Below are 20,851 nucleotides of genomic sequence, written 5' to 3'. Positions count from 1 at the left end.
GTAATAAGACCAGTATTCTGGAACCTATGTAGTGATCTGTAGGTGATTATTTCAATATTATCCAAATTCTGTAATCTTTACAATTAGGTTCTTGCAAAAGTTGTTTGCAGATATTTGCCTCCAGCTAAATTATTTTATGAGACTTTAAACTATCTTTAGTTTTGGTGACATCTTTCCTTTAAAAATCAAGAGCTAAATGGCAAAGAAAGTCTTTGTCTGTTATGGTTTATGTCTAGATGCCCACCACCACCAAGCCTCCTGTGGTCATACGCTACTTTGGAGGCAACTGAATCTAAAGTGTGTAATTGATTCATGGTGGGGCTAGGCCCAAGGGTACCAAGATTAAGGGTATGACTGTTACCTGCCCTATGAAGTCTTTATAAGCTAAAAGGGGCCTTACTACCTTATCTTACTTCCCAAAGGCTCCATTTTCAAGTATCATCACTTTTTTTTGGCCCATAAGCTATCCTTTATCTTTTTTTCTCTCATTGAGTTTTTTGGACATTTTAGGTATACAGTACAGTTACATTCATCATTGGGATCGTGTACCTTTACATGACAGGTCTTGGTTCTCATTTTTTCTCCTTACCCCTGCCCTCCCTCAAATATCATCACTTTTTTGAGGGGCTGGTGTTGGGGCAGTTAAGGCTCTGGCTTCAACATATACATTTTGGGGGAGACAATAATCCACAGCAATTATGCTCACGGGCTGGGATCCTTGGATAGGATTAGTGTCCTTAGTGCTGTCAGAGTGCTTGCTCTCCCTAGTCCTCTGTGTACAAAGAGGTCATGTGAGCACACAGCAAGATGGCAGCCACCTAAAAGCCAAGAGAAGAAGCCACAAAATGGAATATACTTTGCTAGTACTTTGATCTGGAAATTCTAGGCCTCCAGGACTACAGGAAAAAAATATATGTTGTCTATGGTATTTTGCTAAGGAAGCTCAAACTAAGACATGCATCACTTATATGCCTCTAAAGCCCTAGTCATCTGACACAATGCCTGGCAAACAAGAGATGCTTAAAAGTTTATGTGGAAGCCAGGAATGGTGGTACATGCCTGTAATTCCTGCAATCTGGGAGGATAAGGCAGGATGAACACAAATTCAAGCCCAGCCTGGGTAATTTAACAACTTAGTGAAACACTATCTCAAGAAAAAGAAAAGAAAAGAAAGGAAGGAAGGAAAAGAGAAAGAAAGAAAAGAGAAAAGAAAAGGGCTGGAGATGTAGCTCACTGTGGAAGCCCTGGGTACAATCCCCAGTGCTTTAAAAAAAAAAATGTTTATGTTAAACGAATACCATTTATTGAACTGGGTAATGTACAACAGGCTTAGGTGGAGAAAGGTGAGGGCAGTGTGAGGTTGGGAAACCAGAATCATCCTGCTATTCATTTGATTTCCAGAACGTATTCATACTAAAACTTTATACCCTTTGATAAGCACCCCCGCTCGCTTCTGTGGTTTACTTGACACCCTACTCTCACCACTAGTAAACACTGCTGTGCTCTTTGCTTGTATGAATTTAACACTTTTAGATTCTACGTGTAAGAAAAATCACGTGGTATTTTTCTGAGTCTGGATTATTTCACTTAGCAAATGCGTTCCAGATTCAGCCACATTATTGCAAATAGAAGAATTTCCCTCTTTAAGGCTTAATGATTCCCACAACTTTAACTGTGGTCTCTCTTTTTCTTTTTATCTTTCTCCTCCACCTGAGCAATTTCAAATGATCTCTCTTCAAATTTGCATATTATTTCCTCTACTTAATCAAGTCTGCTTTTGAAGTTCTGTTATTTTATTATTCATTTTTTTGTATTCTTCATCTCCAGGATTTTGTTTTTTTATCACAATATTGTTTATTATGTGATTTTTTTAGAAAAAATACAGAAATGCAATATATATAGAGAGAGATATATAGATATCTATATATATATGCAGATTGGTACTTTTTTCTCAAGAGACTATGATGCCCACATCTAGTAAAAATAAAGAGACTGCATATAAGTAGAAATAAGTGGGTTTTTAGCAACACAATTTTCCTGAAAATGATGTATAAATGAATTTTTCCCCTGCTATTTACCATAAAGTACAAAAGGGAGGTAGATGCCCATTTCTAGTAAAAATAAAGAGACTGCATATAAGTAGAAATAAGTGGGTTTTTAGCAACACAATTTTCCTGAAAATGATGTATAAATGAATTTTTCCCCTGCTATTTACCATAAAGTACAAAAGGGAGGTGTAGAGAAAAGTGTCCTTATTGGTTTCTACCATTTGAAAGATGCTATATTCTATTTTAGCTGGGCCAAAGTATGGAAAATATCTAAATTAAATGTTATTACAAAAATAAAGGAATGAATCTCCAGAATTTTGGTTTCATTTTTTTTATGATTTTGATCTCTTTGTTGACCTTCTCATTTTGTTAATATATTATCCCAATTTCAAGTTGCCTGTGTTCTCTTGCAATCTGCTGAGATTATTTGAATTCTTTGGCAATTTACCAATCTCTATTCTCTCCCTCCCTCTATCTCTCTGTGTCTGTCTCCCTCCCTTGCTCTTTCTCTGCATTATGATTTGTACATAAAATGCACCCCAGAAGCGTCACCTTTATAGACTGGGCCTGGTTGGAAGGTCCCCAAGGACACGACTCGGAGGGATACATTCTCACGCTCAGACCCGCCCCTCTTTTTGCTTCCAGGCCCACGGTGCTGCCCTGCCACACCATTTCTGCCCTAGAGCCGGCCAACCACAGAGTGAATCTACCAAATCTGTGAATCAAAATAAGCCTCTCTTCTTTTAATTTGCAGATGTTGAGTATTTTTTTCCAGCAATTGCAAAGTGACTTAGACCAAAAATTGGTACCAAGAGTGGGATCGTTGCTGTGAGTACAACTCACCACATGGCTCAGAAGCCTGAGGGACTTCTACGGACTGTCATGGAAGGAATATGGGCATGTTTAGAGATTCTGGCTGGAGAAGCCTTACACTGCTTTAAGAAGAGCCTGGAATTTCAGTTTTTTTTTTAATTTGCATCTCTAGAATGACCACTGATGTTGAACATTTTTTCATATATTCATTTGTGTTTCTACTTCATCTGAGAAGTTTGTATTCATCTCAGATGCCCATTTTTGGATTGGGTCTTTAATTTCAAGGGGCTGATTTTTCGTATTCTACATTCTAGATATTATCGTTTGTCTGAAGAACTGCTGAACAAAATTTTTTTTCCCACTGTGTGGCTTGTCTTTTCACTCTGTTGGTGATTTCTTTTGTTGGACAAAAGTTTTTTAATAAGATTAGGCCCCAGTTATTGATTCTTTGTAGTATTTCCCATGCAATCTAGGTTTTGCCCATGCAATCTTTACCTACTCCTTTATCCTCAAGCATTCTACCTACTCTCTCTTCCAGCAGATTTAATGTCTCTATTTTAATACTTAGATCTTTGATCCATTTTTATTTCACTCTGGAAAGAATGGCTATCATCAAGAAATCAGCCAAAAATAAATATTGGTGAGGCTGTGGAGGAAAAGGAACCCTTCTCTGCTGTTGATGGGAGTATAGACTGGTGCAACCAAGCAACCACTGTGGAAATCAGTGTGGAGATTTCTCAAAAAACTAGGATAAGTTATTCAATTTGACCCAGCCATTCCTCTTCTGGGTATCTTCCTAGAAGAATTAAAATCATACCACAGAGATATATAAGCACCCATGTTTAGAGCTGCATAGATTGTAATAGCTTGGAAACAACCCAAATGCCCATCAACTGATGAGTGGATAAAAACATGGTTTTTTATAATGAAGTACTATAAAGCCATAAAGAATAAATCAGAGATGTTTCTAGGTAAATGAATGCACCTTGAAGCCATACTGTTTTTCTTTTTTTTTTTTGGGATACCGAACCTTGCACTTGTGAGGCAGGCATGGTGCCCCTGAGCTAAATCCCTGGCCCTCAAAGCCATACTCTTAAGTAAAATAAGTCAAACACATGAGTGTAAATATTTCACTGCCTCTCTGGTGTGAGAAACTGAAAGTGTAAATAATGAGCAAAAGTATAATAGATGTTGGATGTTGTAAAATAGGAAGATACTGCTCAAAATTAAACCAAGTGTGAGATACTTTGTTAATAATTAAAATGTTTTATACAAAAAGTACAGTATTATTAAGAAATGACTTGAAAGATAGATTAGCAAATGAAAATATATTCTTTTAAGATCATGATACACAGTGTGCTTACCAGTGTTATTCTCTAATAATTCTACTATGAAAAATTATTTTTTCATAGAATGACTTTTATATTTTCTTTATTAATATCTACTTGTATAATTATTTAAATAATTTATTTTTTTGTTTCTGGGGATTGAACTCAGGACTTGCACTTGCGAGGCAGGTGGCAGAACCACTGAGCAAAATCCCCAGCCAAAAATTTTTTTTTAATTTTTTAAAATAGGCAATATAATTCTACGGGATCACTGTCTTATTATTGAAAAACATCATTATATGCTACATAACTGTAATAAGAAAAAGTCATTCTATTTATTCATGGCATTATCTTTTCTGCTGCTTTTCCTTCCTAATGCAGGTATCTATCTGATATTATTTTCATTTTTATTTAGGACTGCCTTAATATTCTTGCTGGTCTGCTGGTGGTTTAATTTTTTTTTTTTTTACTTTTATATATCTGAAAATGTTTTTATTTCCCCCTCCTTTTAAAAGATGTTCTTGAGGGCTGGGGATTTAGCTCAGTGGTGATGCCGTTTGCCTCGCAAGTGCAAGGATCCAAGTTCAATCACTGCTACAAAAAAAAAAGTTTTTGTTAGGTAAACTGAGGTTGATAGAGCTTTCTCTGTATTTTTAAAAGTGTTACTTCATTGTCTAGCTTGTACTGTTTCCAATGAGAAATGTTCTATAAACTTTATCTTTGTTTCTGTGTATAATGTGTCTGTTTGCATGGCTGCTTTTACAATTTTTCAGTTTATTAAAAGTTTTGAAGGCCAGAGATTTAACTCAGTGGTTCTACTGCGTGTCTCACAAGTGCAAGGACCTGAGTTCAATCCCCAGTACCTGCCCCCAAAAAAAGTTTTGAGCAATCTGAAAAAAAGAGAGACGAGCCTGATCAACTTGGCACAGTGGTATACACCCATAGTCCCAGCACTCAAAGACTGAGGAAGGAGGATCATTTTAAATTCAAGGCTAGCCTGAGCTATATAATGTGTTCAAAAGCAGCCTGAACTATACAGCAAGACCTTGTACCCAAATATCAAAAAGAAGAATGAGGGGAGGGGGAAAAAAAGGAGGATGAAGAGGAGGAAGGAGAAGAACAGCCCATGGGTGATTCTAGTCAGATTTCAAAAGGCCAGAACGTTGATAGAAATGCAGACAATGAAGGTCAGATTCAGGAGGTTTCATCTGGCAGATGTACTGGAGGCCATGTGTGTTATCTTCTGGCAGAAGACTGGTCTACAATTTCACCAGAGACTCTGTTAGAGACTGGGAAGTGGACTGATTAATCTTTGGAAGAAAATTTCAAGACAGCCCAATGTTCAGGTGGTGGCATGGGTACTGCTGACTGCTTATAGTCAATACTACAATGAAAATCAGGAGAAATTAGCAGAATTGATTGATTTGAAAAGTTTGCATTTTTGCCATAAGGGAAGTATCTGGCAAGTTGGGGTACAGCAGAGCACTGTTGCTGAAAACATTAGCATTTAAAAGAAGCCAAGTACTTGGTATGGGATGAAAAATATTCCTTGAGGAAATTTCAGAAATCTGAGAAACCCTCCACCCCTCATTGCAGGCTCAAAGGTACAAATTGTCTTTCATATCAGAAGAAAGTCTCTGAAAAACCTGCTCCAGGACCATGTAGATAGGTGTATCCCTGAGTTAAATGTCCAGGCAGTCAGAGGCCACTGCACCTATGGTTGAAGGTAATCCAGCTACTGCTTAAGCTGGAAGCTTACCTTGGCACCAAGCATGTGGTGCTGACTTTACAGGCATGTAGAGTGCAAGAGTTACGGGGTCATGCAGGCATCTATCCTTATTTCTGAAGCCCTAAGAGACCAGGAAAAAATGTGTGACAGGGTCACAGTTCCTTCCAATAGAAGGGCAGTACATATAGATATGAGAGCAAACCCAAAGGTACAGTGAAGAGCGCAGGAAGTCAGAGACACCAGGAATGTGGAAAGTATGGTGAGGAAAGCTGCAGGAGCCGTGCCAAAAGAAAGGCCATGTGGGCCATAATCAGCAAGTCCATAGGTCTGCCCAAGACTGCTGAAGCTCACAGCTCACCACAACCTGCCCTGGGTGCTGTACATGCAGCTACAGGATTTAATATTTGCCCTGCTGAGTTTTAGTCTTGCTTTTGGTCTGATTTCAATTACACTCTTCTTCCCCTTTAGAATGGGAATGTTTACCCTGTGTATTGTATGTTGGAAGTGTTTAACTTTCATTTGGATTTTTATAGGGGATTACAGCAAAGAATTTGCCTTGAGTCTCAGTGAAGATTTTGTTTGTTTTTTCTTTTGGTGTTCTGAGAAAGCATCTTGCTATGTAGTTCGGACTGGCCCTGATCTATATAGCACAGGCTGGCCTCAAGCTCACATAATTCTCCTGCCTCAGCCTCCCAAGTGCTAGGCTTTCAGGTATGTACCACCATGTCCAGGTCAGAGGAGACTTTGGACTTAGAGCTTTCAGCAATGCTGGAACTGTTAGGATTTTCACAACCCTTAGAAATTGGCTAAATGTATTTTGCATGAAGAGATGCTTGAGTCTTTCGGGTGTTGGGACCTAGTCAGAAGGGGGGCATGAATTGGAAAAGCGTATTCTTTTCTCTGGCTCCTCCCTTCTCTCTATCTACTGGTTGCCATGAGGTTATTAGCTTCCAGGCCCTTCAACTATACTGTTGCCTTGAAGCCAGCCAACTATGGACTAAATCCACTGAAACTGTAAGCCATAATGAATCAGTCCTCCTTTATGATGCAGGTGTTGGTTATTTTGTCCCAGCAATTAGAAACTTATACTGATTTCCAGGGTGGTCTCAAACTATCAACACCCCTGCCTCAACATCCCAAGTAGCTATAACTACAGGTGTGTACCACCATGGCCAGCTTTTACTGCTAAGTTATTATATTCCTTTAGGGATATCTGAGTTCCTTGGTTATTCATATTCCTTAAAGTCTTTTGTTGTTGCCTCCTTATTTGAAGAAGGAATCACCTCATCCAGACTTTAAGAACTGTCCTACTGTCCAAGTTACTTTCTTGTTGCTGGGACAAAATACCTGGCACCTACTATTAAAGAAGGAAAGGTTTCTTTTAGCTGACAGTTTGTAGAGGTTTCAGCACATAGTTGACTGGCTCCAAGGCAGAGGACCAGGGCAGAAGGGCGTGACAGATGAGAATGAGCCCATGGCATGGCAGGCAAGAGGCAATGAGACTTCATCTTTTGTTTTTTTATTCCATCCAGGCCACAAGCCTAATGGTTGGTGACACTTACACCTAGGGTGGGTCTTTCTTCTTCTTTAAGTCTACTATGCACACCCAGAACTATGCTGAAACAATCAGTGGACTAATCCAGTATCATGCACCCATGATCCAATCACTCCCGAAAGCCCTGCCTATGAGAACATGAGGCTTTGATGAACATCTAAATATAAGCCATAATACCTATTAATGGGGAAAAAAACATTCATGGGTAAGGATAATGGTGTCATATGGGTAAAGTGTATGGAAGCCCCAGGTTCTGATCCATGTCAGGAACACCAGCTCCAAGGGCATGCAAAAGCTGGGTCTGGTGGGCAAATGCAAAACATGTGGTTTGTCAAGAGCCTAGTCTATTGGATATGTGGTTGTGTACACTGTAGTGAAGTGAAGGGGTGGAGTCTGGTCTAGTGGGTGGCAGGTAGAGCTCTGGTAGGTGTTTGAGCCTGTACGTACACATACTCAATTCCACAGGTGTCCTATTACCACATATACACAGCTATGGCAGATCCTGCTCCTGTGAGCACATGGGCACATGCATAATGGCTCCCATGGGTGCTGAGATCAGTGCTCAGGAGTACACTGGTGGCAGAGGCCAGTTTCTAAATGTAGACATACAGTCTTGCCAGTGCTAGATACAGAGTGGTAACTCCAGTCCAAGAGGTGAGGAAGGGAAGCAAGTGGAGTTTCTGGTTCTATAGGACACAATAGCTGCTATAGTTTATATCTACGTGCACTCCCGCCCAGAAAAAGGCCTCATGTGCTCATAAATGGCCTCTAGTAGTTGATTCAATCATAGGTGTGTGATACTCATCATTGGATTAGTACTCTGATGAGTCATAGATAAATGTGACATTGGGAGGTGAAACCTGCTTGGAAGAGGTGGGTCACTGAGGACATGGCCTGAAAGAATTCATCTCCCTCCCTCCTCCACTGATCTTTCTCTGCTTCCTGAGCTGTTTCTCCTCTGCCATGTCCCTCTGCCATGCTGCACTTCCTTGGAGCCAGCTGACTATGGACTAAAACCCTTACAAACAGTGAGCCAAAATAAACTTTCCTCCTCAGCATTGTGGATGTTGGGAATTGTGTCTCAGCAATGAGAAAGTAACTAGGACAACAGCTTTGGCTCCAGGCAGGTCCAGCAGTCGTAGTCCACATCCACAAACACAACGGGGGTTTGCGTCAGTAGCAAGATCTGCTTTGTTCCTCTGTGGCAAAAGCTGCTGAGGTTGTCCATTCTCCCTTTTCCCATATTCATGGCCAAAGAGTCTTCCCAGAACAGTGCTAGCCAGAGGATGGGACAAAACAAGCAGAATGTTTCCTAACTCATTTTCTGTGTCCATATCCATTTTCTGCACTCCTCTGGTCCACTGCAGCCCCTTAACTACACTCATGAGGTCTTCTGATGTGCTTCTCATCTGTAGGTAGTTGGTTTTATCATTGCTTCTGTGTGAGACTCTGTGTGGGGTCTTCTGATCTGCCACCTTGCTCTCCCTGAACTGTTTTTGTAACTCTTCAATATACATCTTAAGTATTTGAAAATAAAAAGTTAAAAAATTATAAACCATTCATTCATTGAATGTATAATCTATAAATGCTTTAAAATATTTAAAGGTCAGGCTACTTCCAGGAGAAATAAAGAACAAGACTCAGATTTCTACCATGGCTCAGAGTTGTTCAACAAAGATACTTCCCCATTTTGAGTTTGTCCCATTAACAACCTTGTGCAAACTGGCCCAAAAGTGCACAGATCTTTATTACCTAGAAATTACTTCACCCAGAGCCAAAGGGCCCCAAATATGTCCTTAACCTGACCCAAGCAACGGCTGTAATTTTGAGAAGTGAGATGGGAGTGTGACAGCAAAAAGGAAGTACCTACTTCCTCTAGTCACACTCAATTTCACACATTTCCCATGCTGCATATTCTTCCTCTAAGACTCAGAATATCACCCACTGACCCTGGACGCTGGTTTAATCTTCCAGCATAAAACAGGATAGTCCTCAGCTGCTTTAGAAGCTGGTAAAGCTACACATGAAGTGGGTGGGAAGGGAGCAGAAAACACAAGACAACTAGCATCCTGAGCCTAATCAGCCTAAATTATACTCTAGCTCTGTGTCTGTAAACGTTGTCTTACTGTGAAATCTATTGTCTGTATACTGGAGATGATAAAAACAACCTTGCAGAGTTATTACTCAGATTGGATAAATAAAATCGATCACTCAGCTCAGAGTGAGCACTGAGTAAACAATTGCCCAGTCACATGAGCCTTTCAACAAGAGTCAGTATTCTGAAATTTAGAAAAAGACCAAAACTTGGAGCCACTTTTCTACATTTGGCTATTCATTCTGATCCTTAGCTACCACCTGAAGCTCCTAGGACAGGGTCTCTCCATATAGTTCAGGCGTTGAACTCACTCTGTAGCCCAGGCTGGCCTTGAACTAACAGAGATCCCCCTGCCTCAGCCTTCCCAGTATGGGGTGACAGACACATACTACTACCTCCACCCATGGCAGCAGTATTTAAGCTCAGGAAATCTAGACTGACTGCTACGTTTCATACTGAGTATATTCTCTCTGTAGGGTCTAAAATGTAGTTTGGTTCATTCAAACTCTTGCAAAGAATCTCCAGGTAATTTCCTGCTACCAAGAAACATTTATTAAAGTAACTAGAAGAATAAGGGTAGATTTTTAAAAGCCAATCCTTTGGAAATTTGAGAAGTACTGGAACAGATTTTCATACTGGCTTAAATTTACTGAATCCATCTGAATGTAAATAGTTCCATTACATTTATAAATTTAGATTACAGAAATAAGCATCACTAAGGACAGATCTACACAGATGCCTGACTGTTCTAGGGATGACTGACTGTGTGAGGTGGCCCAAGAAACTAGTCATCATGGTGCCTCTAAGAAAAAAAAAAAAACAGGCACACAGGGGTGAGGAGCAGGAAAGAGATGAATGATGCACTGACTCTTACAGCATGATGTGCTAAAGCTATGTCCATGCATTATCTGTTCAGTCACAGTATTAAGTGTGTGACTTGAAAGAAATAAAGATGTCTCCATAAACACTAATGGCTCCATAAAGTGGCCAGGCTAGTGGAAAGCCATTGCCAAAGACAAAGCTGCAGTCATCATTCAAGTCCCATAATCTCCAAGGGAAGAATTCTAGCTTGAACATACACAAACGAGGCTTTTTTATCTTATCCAACATAGCGAGCTGGACAAACAGGACGCTGTAGTAGTGCTCAGGAAATGTTCCTGCAGCTTCACTTGGCCTTGTGCACAGAAGATGCCACCTCGCAAGCCATTTTAAGGTAAAGGAGGGTCTTGGCTGGGGATTTAGCTCAGTGGTTCTGGCGCCTGCCTCACAAATGCAAGGGCCTGAGTTCAATCCCTGGTACCAAAAAAAAAAAAAAAAAAAAAAAAAGGAGGGTCTGCTGTGTGGAGACCCGAGTAAATGTCATTCAAACGCCCATCCAAAAGCGCAAAGAAGTGAAACCCCTCCTGATATCGCCACTAGATGTGAAAACAGCAGAATAACAATAGAATATCAAGCACTGAAAATGACTTTTGCAGCCATATATATATATATAGTGTTTACTTCTCGGAGACCATTGGGTGAGCAGGGACTGAGTGCTACTCTCTCTGAGCCTCCACAGGCTCTCTGAAGGTAGTGATTAAAGCCTCAATGAGATGTCTGGAAGAGGTCATCACTGAGGCCATCACGGATGACTTTTCAAACAAATAGCAATATCAGGACTTCCAATGGAAACTGGGTCCTGTAACACCAGTGCCTTCTCACCTGGGATACATCGGAGAATTCTAGCTTCACTACTGGAAACTTCTGCAGAGGTCTCAGTTTCTTCTTCTCACTCCCTGATGTTTCCTGAGTGCTTACTACAAATCACACTGTTTTCCCCCTAATCCCATTTTAAGTAATTGCATGGTAGGGGTTGTGGCTCAGTACGAACATGTGCCTAGCATGACTGAGGTACTAGTTTTGATCTCTACACTGGAAAAAGAATTAATTATGCTTTCAAATTCTGATGTAATAATCCACTTATCACTATTTTCTGTGAGTAAACATTTCAGATAAGCTATGAAGAAATTTCAGGATGCAAACTGTCTAACTGCTGTGTAGCATTAGGTGCCTATGGTTTATCTTCAAGATAAGCACCTGCCACAATCTTATCTGACAATGGAACCTCTCAAAAAACAAAATTATAAGATACATAAAGTGCATGGATCTTAAGTATGCAATCCAGTAATTTTTTTATATATATAACCATCTCTGTGACCACCACCTACATCTCCCATGGACAAAGAATACATGTTACTTGATTCCATTTAAACATGACAAATTAACCCATTCATACAACCATCATTCAGGTCATGATAGGAAACATTTCCCAGAATGCCCTCCTTCCTTCACACTCTGTAGTGTCTCTCCCAGAGGTAATGGTGGTTCCAACACTATCACCTTTCTTTCTCTTCCTTTTTTCTTTTTTCTTTTTTTTTTTTTTTTTTTTTTTTTTTTTTTTTGGTACTGGGTATTGAACTCAGGTTGTTGTACTTGCCAGGCTGGTGCGGTGCCACTGAGCTAAATCCCCGGCTCCAATACTAATGATTAATTTTGCATATTATTTGAATCATATTATTGGGATTATAAATGGAATCCCCTCACAGTATGCACTTTTGTGTCTGTGATTCATGTGTATTGTTGCATACATGTGTTTTGTTTATGCTGTATAGAATGTCACCATATAAATATACTATCTTTGTTTATCCATACACCTGCTGACAGACATTTAGAATGTTTCAAGTTTTCAGCAATTTTTTTTTTGTATCAGGAGTTGAACTCAGGACCCTGAACTTGCAAGGCAGGGGCAGCACCACTGAATACCCAGCCTGTCGGCAATTTTAAATAAAGGTCCTATGACCATTCTTATGTATGTCATTTTTGTAAATACAACGTATGCACTACCTTTTCTCTGACAGGCCCATGGGATAGGGGCTTTAGTAGAGGTGACCAACAGAATGAATTCCTTTATGAAATTTGACAAAATTTAAAGAACTCTTCATTTAGGAGAAAGTATTTTTGTTTTCTGCCCAAGTGCCAACTACCCACTCTGATCTCTACTTTCCCAATTCTCTCCCTTCTCTACTTTCCTAACTCCTGTACTGGTCAGAATTACCCAATGTTTATTCCTAGAAATTGGCCTGGGAGGCGTAGGTAAACCACACTTTTTAATTCTACATATTTTCCTAAGAGGAAATGTCTCTCTAGAATGGCCACAAGTACATACATGCTGTGACTAGTAGAGGAATTTGAATATGGAGTCTGTATTAGATGATATGAATGTCTAGTTGATTTCTCTAAAACACCTTTGTGTGTGTGATCATTTTATTGAGGCAGTGCCTCGAGCTTCCTTTTATATATCTGCATAAGTATGCACACAGAAAGACATACAGGCAGAAAGACACACAGATAAAAGGAAAAATGAGAGCATGTGAGTGTGGCAAAAAGCTAAATGGCAATCTGGTGATCTAAATAAAAGCATAAGGTATTGCTTGCAGTGTTTTCTAAACTTTCTTGTAGGTTTGAAATTTATCAATATAAAAAGTTAAGGGAACAAAGCTAGAAGGAAGCTGAGAAATGATTTGTAACTGTAAAAGTTTTAGCAAGAAGCATTTGGCCTAGACAACACTTCACCTGCAGGAGTTTCTCAAAGCAAAGTTATGCCTAGTCCCTCATTCATCCTAAAGTTCTTCTCCTGCCTCTCCATGCAGGTGCCAGACTGCCAGAAGTACAGGGGACTCGAGCTACATTGCCACTGGAAGCTTGAAACCAGTCTGCAAAACAAGCAGAGAAGAGGCACCCTCACACTCGGGAGGGGCTGTATTTGGCTACAGTAACCAAGCACTGTACGGGGCAGAAGTGGGTCTTGCTCTCCGTGTCCCCTTCCATCCTAAATCCATACTTTTTTTCTACACAACAATGTTGGCTTGTAATGCCATGGCTATTTATTTTGTAGATGTTATTTGTTATTTATTTTTGTAGATGTTGTCATATGTTCAACATTATGACAAAGAGATTAACAGGATATTTATTCAAAATATATATACATAAAGAGCAAATTAGAAGACAGATAAAAAGGAAGTATACTTTTTTTCAAATGAATGTGAAAACTACGGATGGAGGGTTAGGGAGGAAGGGAGGAAAGGGGGTGGAAAAAAATGATGAAAATAGCTTTTGCTATGGGAAGGAGACCAACAGTTGGAAGGAACAAGGAGGGAGAGATAGGGGATGAAAAAAGAGAGAGAGAAAAGAATTAAGATGCAAATGTACATGTACTAACTCCCCATGATAATTGTAGTCATTATGTACTACAAACATACTAATAAAATAAATTTAAATTTAAGAATATGCAGCAGGCTCTTACTCTTCTTTCTCTCTCTTAAAAAATTAATGGAATATTGATTCATTCACTAAATTCTTAGCAGGAATTTTCTCTTTTTTTGGTACCAGAGATCGAATTTGGGACCTTGTGCCTGTGAGGCAGGCAGCGGAATCACTGAGCTTAATCCCCAGGCCCAGCAGGAATTTTTAAAAGTCGTATTATTTCTATGTGCCAGGCATTGAGCTGGGTGCTGCGGACACAGTAGTAAAGGAGACAGTCAGGGGAGGGAGACAGAAGCTTCTGATACAATGTGGAAAGTGCCCCAGGAGTGGCAATCATGAACTGGAGGCTGCTCTTTACTTCCCTCTCATAGTGACAATCGCGTTTATTGGGATCAGCTGTTTTAATACACAACTTCCTTACTAGAGTGTATCTCTAGCCCGAGCACAGTGCCATAAAGCAGACGTGCTCAGTAAATACGTGCAAGGCACAGAATGGAGAGAGGAGAGGGAAGGGACGTCTCTCCCCCAGAACCTCATACTGCCTCACCTTGTTCCAAGGTTATGTAGGTTAGGGTCTCTGTGACATCCAGAGCATCTCTTGTCTCACAATCCACAATTTCCTTGGCGACAGCTGTAACCTGTGAGTGGCTCCACACCTCAATGCTTTTGCTGTTGTAGCTTCAGAAAATTGAAGACAGAAGGAGCCAGTTTCTTTCTCCGTTTCCTCATTCCTTTATCCAACAAAGCATAGTCACATGTTTCAACTTTAGATATCCCCTTGATATCTTGCAATACTCAAAAATATGAAAATTATTTAATATACGTTACAGTTCAAGATATTACTAAAATCTGTAATTTCCAAAAGCACAGAGTGAAACAGAAGGAAATTAGTCAACACTAAGAAAGGCCTAACTCATTGGTTTTTGCCTCTTAGGAGGAAAAAAAAGAGCACTACTATTTTTTTTAAAAAGTGGTGTACATTTGTAATCACAGCACTCTGAGAAGCTGAGGCAGGAAAACTGCAAGTTAGAGCCTACCCTTGGGCAATTTAATGGCTTACAGGGACCTTGTCTCTGCCACGGCCTAGCCTGAAGATGGCCTCTCTCTTCCCTACTCCCTTTCGCCTCCGTAGATCATAGAGCCAGGACGCACAGCCCCAGGAGACAGTTGCCTTGGGTACCCGTGTTGCCTTCCTGCGCATGCTCAGATCACGAGCCAATCAGTTCAGCCTAGGCCACGCGGGCCACGTGGCACGAGTCACGCCGCCTTCCTACACTATAAATAAAGAGCCCACTGGGCCCAGGCAGCCCTTAGCTCATCAGAGCATAGTCCCACGTGGTCCCAGCTCTCGAGAATAATCTTGGTCTCTTCGTTGTCTTTTCTTCCTCTCCCACCGCTCAATTTTGAAATAATTCACCTGTCTGTAAATATAGGTAATTGTGATACACCCTAAAAGGATAATGGCTTAATACATAGCTTCTAACTCCTTCTAAATGCTGAAAAGTTTAGCTGTGATTCTTGATTAGTCAAAAGGCATTTTCTTCACAGACCATTTTTAAATCTTCTGAAACAGTCAATTCTAAAATGAAGTCTCACTTAAATTGTAATGAGAAAATGAAAAAATGGAAATGAAGTGTTTGTAAAAGGTGAGGGGAGGAGGGGTGCAGGGAGGCCAGGGACAAGGGGAAAAAATGAGAACCAAGACCTGTCATGTAAAGGTACAAGATCCCAATAATGAATGTAACTGAGCTGTAAACCTAAAATGTACCAATAAACTCAAAGAGGAAAAAATAAATAAATAAATAGTGATTGTACACTCTTGCTATTTGTAGCTTTTTCCCCTAGGCCCTTTACAATTTCTTGGTTGATCGATACATAATAGACATTCATTAAATGTTGCATTGAATGGAAAAATGAAAGAATAAATTAATATGATTGGCACTCGGTTTTTGGGAAGCTATTTAAGATCTATTTTGACTGGATGTTTCGATCCTTGGTTATTTCCATTACTTTTTCCAACCTCACAAGTTTCCTCACCCCTTGGTTGGTGTTTCTTTGCAGCCCCATGAGCGGATGCTCAGCGGAAGTGCTTTGTGTCTCTCCACACGGTTTCCTCTCCACCTCTTGCGTAACCGTGTAAGAGCTCTCTGTGTGGCTTCTCTCTGAGCACAGCATCCTGGACTTCCTTCCACTCAATAGGGCATCTGGGTTCCTGGAGGGAGCCTTCCCAGTGGACCAGCCTAACTGTGAACACTAGCGGAGTAGTGTTCCAGACCAAGACTCACCGTGGGAAGAAATTCAGTAATATAGTACAGACCATGAACAAGTCAGGCCATTATGTTATGCTGCAAGTATCTTCTCTGACTTTGAAATTCCTCTTTGTTTTTTCAAGCACCCAATGGTTTTCACCTCTTTGTGGGGAGATAACTGAGTCTCGTTGTTCTTCTTGCATTTTATCTGTAAGAGCCAGTTGTTGGTAGTGAGAGGATAAATAGCACTAACCATTCCACAAATCCAAAACTGGATTTATCCTCCATTTTGTTTGTTCAATTGTTTATTTATCCGTTTTTGTTTGGTTTGGCTGATTGGTTGGTTTTGAGACAGGGTCTAGCTCTGTAGTTCAGACTGGCCTTGAACTCACTATGTAGCCTGGGCTTGCCTCAAATCTGCAATGATCCTCCTGCCTCAGCCACCTGAGTGCTGAGATTACAGCAATGTACCACTATTATAACTGGCTTCTCCTCTGTTTCTGATGGCTGAAACCTTAGTCCCATTTGCTAAAATCTACAGAGTATTACAAATAGTCTCAAAAGTAAGCCAAAAGAGAAGACAGATGACCTACAAAGAAAGTTAGGCAAGAAGCAGTTATTTCAAAAGTAGCAATGTAAATTAAATATAGTCTATATGGTCAACCTATTGTGCAACAAAAATTATCAATTAAAATTCTATATCCAGTTAAAATATGTTATTGAGGCTAGACTTAGTGGCACACACCTGTAATCCCAGATACCGAAGAGGCTGAGGTAGGAGGATCTCAAGTTTCAGATCAACCTGCACAAGTTAGCAAAATAAATAATAAAAAGGGCTGGGGATATAGCTCAGTGGTAAAGAATTTGCCTGGCATACATGAGATAATTGTAGATAGACACAGTTAATCATAACTCATTGCAGAAAGAACTACTGAAGGATGTATTCCAATGGGGAGGAATTTAAATCCAAAAAGGAAGCAATGATAGACATAGAAATTTTAAGCACATAGGGCATAAATCTGTTCATCCAGAAGTGCTTCCAAGTCAGTAAAATATAAACTAAAAAGAAAAATGGCCAAAACACATCTCTGATATAGTCTCTTGACATTTTTATCTACTCTATCCAGGGACAGTACCTATAAGTCCTGACTTTTGCAGAAGTGACAGTTATGGTTTGTGTCTAGATGTCGCCTTAAAGCCTCAGGCAGTCATAGGTGGAGCTTGGTCAGAGGTGGCTGGATCTACAGTGGGTGATGCTGGGACTGACTCGTGGTGCAATGCTAGGATCGAGGGCACTAGGATGAAGGGTGTGAGAGCTAACCTAAGCTAACTGGATAAGACAGAAGGGATAGAAAGATCTGCGGCCCTGCCTTGCTTGCTCTCGCTTGCTTGCCATGAACAGTTTCTCCTGTATGGTGCCCCTCTGCCACACCAACCTGCCTCAGAGCCAGTCAGTTATGGACTAAAACCTCTCTGCCAGCTAAATAAGCCTTTCCTTAACTTCGGGTGTCAGGTATTTTGTCTCAGTAACTAGAGAAAAGTGACTAATATATACATCAATTCTGATAATAAATATTGAGGACACTTTTCATTCTAAAACTGAAGTTCATTTCTAAGAGGAAACCTCTTTTACTTTTTAGATGTTCCTTTCAATTTTTCACTAAAACCTAAATAATGTATGTCTTTAAATGTATATTATTATTTGTCTAGGGTGTTTTGTTCGTTTTTGGTTTGAGTCTGGATTTGGGTTTGGGTTTTGCTTTTTTGAGACAGGATCTCTCTGTGTGGTTCAGCCTGGCCTTAAACACACTATGCAGCCCAGCCTGGCCTCAAACCCTCTGAAATCCTCCTGCCTCAGCCTCCCAAGTGCTGGGATTTTTTTTTTAATTTTTTTATTAAAGATTGCAAAGATACAAGATAATAAGAAATGAAGATACTAAATAAAACTTTCAAATACATATATATGACAGCAAAAAAAGGATATGAAATAAACAAGAATTTATGTAACACAGACTAATCAAAATACATTAGTTTGATATGATCTTCAAACATGTTCTCATTTTCTTATATTTTTGAAATAATGTAATTATAAATTTTAAAAAGTTACATATTATAGTTGAGAAACTATCCTCAAAATTTTATGATTTATAAACTCCTTGGTTTAATTAATTGATAAATATCATATACTTGTTGATTGTACCACTTACATTTTCTAACAAAACTTCCCACAGAAAAAAATATACTTATATTTGAAATCCAAAAGCAACTAAAAAAATTCACATTTTTAAGATCAGATTTTTCTGATTCTATTTTATTATATCCCATACTTATTTTTATTATATTTTTATAAATTATAAGCATAATGATAGAATTTAACACCAATAGATATGTAATATTCTTCCCAAACGAATGACAATGAATTAAGTCAAGCATGTAATTTAAAGAAATCATAAGGTTGCCAGAGAAACTATCAATATGGCAAATGTGCACAATCCTACCACATTCATGCCCATGTTTCTCATTTAATAGTGCACACATATATGTGAAAACATACCCCCCACACATATACACAATGAATATTTTCTACAATACAATATATACTTAGGTATAATAAAATAGTGCAGTGATGTGTGGAATGTTGGTGATTTGCATAATTTGAGAAAAAACAAATATCATCTTTGAAGGAGTTGGAGAATTTGTAATATGTATCAGATACTAAATGATATTAATGATTAAGTATAGTTATAATAAAAATTACTTAAAAATTAATATTTCTCATCAGTAGAAAATAGGTTCAAAGATATATTGATAACATAACATTTATCTTAACAAATTTCCAACCAAACAAGCTGTAGTGACAGAAAAGGAAGTTTGTAGAAAGCAGAGATGAAAGAGGAAAATGGCAGATGGGCCTTAATACTTTTCATACCACTCATATATACAGATTTCATAAATTCTCAAATAGAAAAGCAAAGAAAATGAGAACCAAAATAACTCTTCAATTTGGTAGACCAACATATAGAGACAAGGATTAATGTATTGATAAATTTTAAAAATATGAAAGGTACAGCCTGAGATTTAGCTCAATAGTGCTACACCTGCCTAGCAAGAACAATGGGCTGAGTTTAATCCCCAGCATCAGAGGAAGAAAAAGAAAAAGGGAAAAAAGAAGAAAAGAGGAAAAAAAAGCATATATACTTTCTGACATACTCAATAAATTAAAAATAAATTATTTGTTATCTCTTCCTTTTGAATTGTTCCCTTCACAAGGATGTAGTGAGCTTGTCTCTTTCAATCAGTTTAAGTTTGAAACTTACTTTGTCTGTGAATTAAGATTGCTACCCCTGCTTTTTTGGGGGGCGGCTCCTGTTACATGAAGTTTTCTGCATACTACAAAGCCACTGTGATAAAAACAGCATGGTACTGGCAAAGAAACAGACCTGAGGATCAGTGGAACACATTGAAAGACACAAAAAACAACTCCAGATGCACTCAGCTACCTCATCTTTGACAAAGGAGCTGACAGTCCCCTTTGGAGGAAAGATAGCCTCTTTAATAAATGGTGTTGGAAAAACTGGATGTCAACCTGCAAAAGATTAAAACTAGACCCTTATCTGTCACCATGCACTAAATTAAAATCCAAGTGGATTAAAGATCTAAATATAAAAACAAAAACACTAAACTTGCTGGAAGATAAGTTAGGCAGAACTCTGGAAGACATTGGCATAGGAAAAGGCTTTATGAACAAATCCTCAGTAGCATGGGAACTAACAGAAAGAATCAACAACTGGGATCTCATCTTATTAAAAAGCTTCTGCACTGCAAAAGAAACCATCAACAGAACTAAGAGACAACCTACAATGTGGGAAAAACATTTTACCAGCTGCTCCTCAGACAAAGGACTATTATCTAAAATATATAAAGAACTCAAAACAACCAGCCAAATATAAAGACCCTATTCTAAAATGGGCATCTGAAATGAATAGACATTTCTCAGACACAGAAATAAAAGCAGCAAGTAAATATATGAAAAAATGCTCCACATCACTGGTCATTTGAGAAATGCAGAGAAAACAACACTGAGATTTCACCTCACCCCACAAAGAATGGCTGCTATCAAGAAATCACACAACAAATGTTGGCACGGTTGTGGGGAGAAAGGAACCCTTCTCCATTGTTGGTGGGAGTGCAGACTGGTGCAACCACTATGGAAGTCAATATGGAGATACCTCAAATCAAAGAACTAGCATTAGAGGTTCCATATGATCCAGCCATCCCTCTGTTGGGTATCTTTGCAAAAGAATTAAAAGAATCATACCACAGTGATATACGCACACCCATGTTTATAGTGGCACAGTTTGTAATAGCTAAAACTTGGAAACAGCCCATCTGCCCATCAGTTGGAAACTGGATAAAGATGTGGTTTTTCTATAAAATGGAATACTACTCAACCCTAAAGAATGAGAAAGTAGATTCATTCATAAGTAAATGGATACATTTCGAGGATATACTCCTAAATGAAATAAATAAGTCACACATATGCAAATACCGAACAGTTTCTCTGGTGTGAAAAACTAAAATAGTACTCAAGATCCTAATGGGAAAATTAGCAATGTGAAATAGGAAAAAAAGGACCAAAGGTGTAGGGACAGTGAGAAGGATAGGGAAAAGGGTATAAGGGAAAAGGAAAAAAAATATGAGAAAATGTAAAAATGGAATTAAAGTGTTTGAA

General features: G+C 39.1%; 1 protein-coding gene across 13 annotated transcripts in view; it reads right to left on the bottom strand.

The window, feature by feature from the left end:
- Positions 1-20,851, bottom strand: part of LOC104854315 (immunoglobulin-binding protein 1) — a 563,742-nt gene that overhangs the window by 540,104 nt on the left and 2,787 nt on the right. For 8 of the 13 annotated variants that reach the window (XR_004514652.1, XR_004514655.1, XR_004514653.1 and 5 more), the window contains exon 2: positions 14,418-14,601. The gene's annotated coding sequence lies outside the window, so the exon portion shown is untranslated. Of the gene's footprint in view, positions 1-571; positions 819-14,417; positions 14,602-14,907; positions 15,015-20,851 lie in introns of those variants that run through there. The other 5 variants (XM_010612814.3, XM_019205813.2, XM_019205815.2 and 2 more) reach the window with 5 other exon arrangements.

Source organism: Fukomys damarensis, unplaced genomic scaffold (genome assembly GCF_012274545.1).
Source record: "Fukomys damarensis isolate Sample0158 unplaced genomic scaffold, DMR_v1.0_HiC HiC_scaffold_28, whole genome shotgun sequence".
Classification (NCBI taxonomy): domain Eukaryota; kingdom Metazoa; phylum Chordata; class Mammalia; order Rodentia; family Bathyergidae; genus Fukomys; species Fukomys damarensis.
Note: the sequence above shows the minus strand (reverse complement) of the source record. Positions and strands in the feature narration are given on the sequence as shown.